This window comes from Triticum dicoccoides, chromosome 2B (assembly GCF_002162155.2).
Source record: "Triticum dicoccoides isolate Atlit2015 ecotype Zavitan chromosome 2B, WEW_v2.0, whole genome shotgun sequence".
Taxonomy (NCBI): Eukaryota; Viridiplantae; Streptophyta; class Magnoliopsida; order Poales; family Poaceae; genus Triticum; species Triticum dicoccoides.
Genome location: NC_041383.1, coordinates 614,409,527 through 614,415,375, shown reverse-complemented (window position 1 = coordinate 614,415,375; position 5,849 = coordinate 614,409,527).

Here is a 5,849-nt window from a genome sequence, read left to right as displayed (position 1 = left end):
GGACAGGAGGATGGACAAGCTAGCCCTGATGAACAGGCAATGGATGGGGACTCAAAGGATGACAATTACATGCCCCTCTTTGAAGACGAGGTGAGCCTCGGCGACGAAGAATTTATCGTGCCTGAGGATCCCATCGAGAAGGAGCGCTTCAAGCGCCGGCTTATAGCCACTGCAAAGAGCCTAAAGAAAAAATAGCAGCAGCTTCAAGCTGATCAAGATCTGCTTACTGACAGATGGACCGAGGTCCTGGCAGCCAGGGAATACGAACTTGAGCACCCAACCAAAAGCTACCCGAGGCGCAGGTTGTTACCTCAATTCAAGGACGATGCATTAGAGCATACACTACCAGCGCAGGATGTGGCTGACCGACCACCTCGTGGCCAAGAGAAAACGGCATATCAGCCCGAACACCATCCCACACCCCATCACCAAACAAATAAAAACACGAAGGCCCGGGGCTACACGCATGACCTGCGAGACGAATTGAAAAACAAAGTAGGACAGTCAAGATCGATCTATTGATCACGGGGGCGCGCCCCAATGCGTGACGATGACTGCCATGCTGGACATACTAAATACAAATCTGTCTGGGATGAATACAGCAGACCAGTCTCATCTGAACTGTGTCGTGATGTAGCCCAGCATAGAGGCACCGCACACCCCCTATGCTTCATCGACGAAGTAATGGAGCATGAATTCCCAGAAGGGTTTAAGCCCGTGAACATCGAACCATATGATGGGACAACAGACCCAGCGGTATGGATCAAAGATTTCCTTCTCCACATTCACATGGCCCGCGGTGATGATCTACATGCCATCAAGTACCTCCCACTAAAACTCAAGGGATCAGCTCGGCATTGGATGAATAGTCTGCTGGCAAACTCCATTGGAAGTTGGGAGAACCTGAAAGACGCATTCCTTGACAACTTCCAGGGCACTTATGTGCGACCACCGGATGCTGATGACCTAAGTCACTTAACCCAACAGCCCGAAGAGTCAGCCAGGAAATTCAGGACTCGGTTCCTAACTAAAAAGAACCAAATTGCCTATTGTACGGATGCCAAAGCCCTAGCGGCTGAGGGAGTCCTGGATTAGGGGGTCCTCGGACAACTGGACTATATACTTTGGCCGGACTGTTGGACTATGAAGATACAAGATTCAAGACTTCGTCCCGTGTCCGGGTGGGACTCTCCTTTGCATGGAAGGCAAGCTTGGAAATTCAGATATGTAGATCTCCTTAGCTGTAACCAATTCTGTGTAACCCTAGCCCCCTCCGGTGTCTATATAAACCGGAGGGTTTAGTCCATAGGACAACAACAATCATAATCATAGGCTAGCTTCTAGGGTTTAGCCTCTACGATCTCGTGGTAGATCAACTCTTGTAATACTCATATCATCAAGATAAATCAAGCAGGAAGTAGGGTATTACCTCCATCAAGAGGGACTAAACCTGGGTAAAACATCGTGTCCCCTGCCTCCTGTTACCATTAGCCTTAGACGAAAAGTTCGGGACCCCCTACCCGAGATCCGCCGGTTTTGACACCGACAGCGGCCTTTAAGCATAACATCCGGGACGAGTGGCTTGCCCGACACCTTGGCCAAGAAAAGCTGAAATCCATGGAAGCCCTTACGACACTCACGACCCGCTTTTGCGCGGGCGAGGACAGCTCGTTGGCTCGTAGCAATAGCACATCAAGAAATCCTGGCACTATAGACGCCGGAGATAGCAATAGCAAGCCCCGACGCAGCAAACACAAGCGTCGAAACAATGGTGAAAACACCGAGGACACGACCATTAATGCAGGATTCAGCGGCTCTAATACCGGCCAAAGGAAGAAACAATTCAAAAGAAACAGCCTGGGCACGTCCAGTCTGAACCATATACTCGACCATCCATGCCAAATTCACGGCACCCCACGAACACCAGCCAATCACACCAATAGAGAATGCTGGGTCTTCAAACAAACCGGCAGGTCAAGTGCCGAAAACAAGGAGAAGGGGTCGCAAAGCAATGACGACGAGAGGAGCCCCAGCCACTGAACACAGGAGGGCAAAATAAGTTTCCCCCGCAAATCAAAATGGTGAACATGATAAACGCCACCCATATTCCCAAGCAGGAGCAGAGGCGCGTGCTAGGGGACGTCTATGTGGTGGAGCCAGTCACCCCAGAGTTCAACCCATGGTCGTCCGGACCGATCACCTTTGACAGCAAGGATTGTCCGGCCAATATCCGTCAGGGCGGCCCAGCTGCACTAATCCTTTACACAATAATTGACGGATTCCACCTCACGAGAGTCCTTATGGACGGAGGCAGCAGTTTGAACCTGCTGTATTAGGATACAGTGCGCAAGATGGGTATCTATCCTTCAATGATCAAACCCACTGAAACCACCTTTAAATATGTTATACCAGGTGTGGAGGCCCGTTGTATAGGCGCCATCACTCTGGGGGTAGTATTCGGACCTCGGGTTACCGCAACGAAGAGTTAATCTTTGACATTGCCCCTTTTCGCAGCAGCTATCATGCATTGCTCGGACAAACCACGTTTTCTTGATTCAACACAGTGCCACATTATGCCTATCTTAAGCTCAAGATGCCTGGTCCGCACAGAGTCATAACAGTTAATGGCCAAGTCGAACGCTCCCTCCGTGCCGAAGAGCACACCGCTGCCTCAGCAGTAGAAGCACAGAGTGGCATCTTTCAATCGAACCTTCAGTCAGCAGCCAAGCTTCTGGAAATTGTTAAAGGAGTCTGAACTACTCCGCGGCAGGATAGCCCAGCTCATCAAGAGCTCAATCAACCACTCCGGTGGTAGGCGGAGGCAAAGCTAGGTTAAGGCCCCACAGTGCGGCTCAACCGCTCTGAGTCACACAAACATTTTTTCGCATTTTCTTTGCAGGTCCACTTTTGTGTAGGCCATCACCAGCGACACTGTGATCAGACCCATGAGGGGACAAACATACCAAGGAGGGAAACAGCTCGAACGCGTAAGGGGATCCTTAGATATTCCCCTTGATGACCATCTGATTATTACCCGGATCCGCACACAGCCTCCCTCCCCTGGTCTCAGCAGGTTCTAAAGTCATATTTCTTTTTTATCACATTACTTATACTCGTACGCTTCGACGTATTATTCAATTACAACGTGTGGCTTTATATGATGCTTACTTGTTGGTCCTTTTTATTGATACTCTTTGTTAAATGGCATCCGTACACCACGATACGCCTTAACACGCCAGGGGCTTCGTTGTACCCATAATATGGCAATAAAGTCTGAATACCTTCACGGTCGTTCGACACCCCAAACTTATAGCATTATATGCATCGGCTCTGAATCATGTCTTTGGTCAATAGTTGGGTTGCCCGGCTCCTGTGCTTGCTACCCTACGTTCCGCTATATCGGCTAGGGTAGTAAAGGGAGAACTACTGCGATTGCGTCCCAGTTCTTTCGGACAAGTGCCTCAGTAGAGAAAGTCGAAAAATGACTGTCATGATACGGCGAGAGCTGGTCAGCTGTTTAAGAGGCTACAAAATCTTTAAGGATTTCTTCCGCATTATGCGATAACTAATGCAGCGTGTGATGGATCGACTTTTCTTCCGATCAGGTGCTTATAGATCCCCTAGTGCGGTCTTCCGAACACCAGGGGCTGCGCCTACCTTTATTTTGTCAAACTCCTATGGCTAAGTGAGGGTGATAAAGCCTTATAGTCTAATTGTCTAGTTCATTGCGCTGAACACCTCCCTCAAGGACCCAAAACTGGGGTAAAGAGTGCTCAGGTTTATCCCGAACACCCCCGTACTTCCTACGTGGGGGCAGAAGCTGATGACTAGCCAACTCTCAGGATTAATATATAAAACAGCCGCACAAGAGGTAAAACTTGCAAATAACATGCACTATATAATAGGAATGACCTTGTTTAAACATTACATAGGACAACATGAATTTATTCATGGGAATATAATGTCCTTGGCGCATTGCTCCGCTACAAGGCGGGATCCTTTCAGGACACTATCATAATATAACTCGGGCTTGCGGTGCTCCTTCCCCGCAGGCGGTCCCTTGGTCATCAGCTTTTCGGCATCCATCTTCGCCCAATGCACCTTCGCATGGGTGAAGGCCATTCGCGCACCTTCCATGCAGACCGACCGCTTGATGACTTCTAGTCGAGGGCAGACACTTACAAGCCGCTTCAGGAGCCCGAAGTAGCTGCTGGGAATCGACTCGGCGGCCCATAGACGGATAATTAAATCCTTCATGGCTAGTTCGGCCGCCCTATGGAGTTCGATCAGCTGCTTCAGTTGATCGAAAAAGGGCACTAGATACTCTAGCACCAGATACTGCGACCAGAAGAGCTTCTCCGCAGTGCCCCTTTCATCGGCTCGGTAGAATTGTGCGGCATCAGATACGCTCCATTGCAGTTCCGCAAATGCCCCTGGAGAAATCCGAATTCAAATTAGTAACGCGATTTTCTCCCTTCAACTATCTACTTTGCATATAAAAAGCCTTACCCTCCGCGATATTGCTGGCCTCCTGGATTTCCTGCAGGGCACCCTGGGCTTCTTGTGCGGCTTGACGAGCCTTGGTGAGTTCGGATTCTTTCTCCGTTAAACTCTGTGCCAAGGTCTCGCATTTCTTCACGGCTTCTTGGAGCTCTTGCTGAACTTGAATAACCCCGGCCTCGTGCTTTTCATGAAGAGCCTGCTCAGTGGCTGCCTTCTTCTCGGCCTCGGCCACCGCCTTCTTAAGAGCTTCGACTTCGGCCATCGCTCCTAGAGCACATCATGCAAAATTTTCGTCATACTCAATTATTCATTCGCGCTGAATGCGAACAAGGTTTTTTCGCATACCTTGGTTATCCTCCAACTGCTTCTTCACTTGGCCGAGTTCTTCTCGGCCCTCTCCAGACTCTGCTTTAGTCCGGAGACTTCCGCACTATGAGAGGCGGCAGACACTACAGATGCCTACTTATAAAAAACAAAAGAGGGAGAGGTGTCACAAAGTAAGTCTCATGCGACCATATATTCGATCCTCTGTTTGGTTTTTTCTTTGGAACACCGAACAGCGTATCAGGGACTACTATCTATACTATAACACTCTTTGAAACCTCACAACATACCTCAAAGCCCATTATAAGGCTGATGCAGACTTCATTCAGCCCGCTTTCAGCGGACTGAATCTTCTCAATCAACGCACCCATAAGGGCATGGTGTTCTTCAATGATGGAGGCGCTTTTCAGCGCTACTGATATGGTATCCGGCAACTCTGGTTGGGCTGAGGTTGCCGGTGGAACAGGCACACCCCCCTGTGTCAAAGGAGGTTGCCTGCCTGATTCCGGAGATGTGTTGGTCTCCAGAACTGTGTCCGGCTGGGGGGCCGATTTCAAGATAATCCCTGTCGTCGTTGTCCATGAGAGGCTTTTCCCTCGTATGTCCGATCGCCGAGGTTCGACCCTCCGGTGCCATCTTGATGGTCTTTCCACCCCCTCCTTGGCCTGGGTCCCTTTGGGACGATATCTCGGTGTCATTCACGTGTTTGGGGGAGGGGGGCGTCGGGGGTATACCGATGTCCATAACATCCGAGCCCAGTGAATCCTCTGATGAGGATTGTTCGGTGCGGGACCTAGCCGGACTGCAAAAAAGACATGGTGCAATGCGTTAAACACTGTACGATAGTGAGTCTGGATACACAAACATGTCTGGGCTTCATATACTCACGATTTCACCAGGGGCTGGACCCTGGGATCCCACTCCAGGCTGCTGTCGGCGGCAGTGGCGGATTCCTCCAAAAGGGGAGTCTTACCCATCTTGGGCGACTCAGCCTCCAAGTGTGTGGAGGTCGTCCGTTTCTT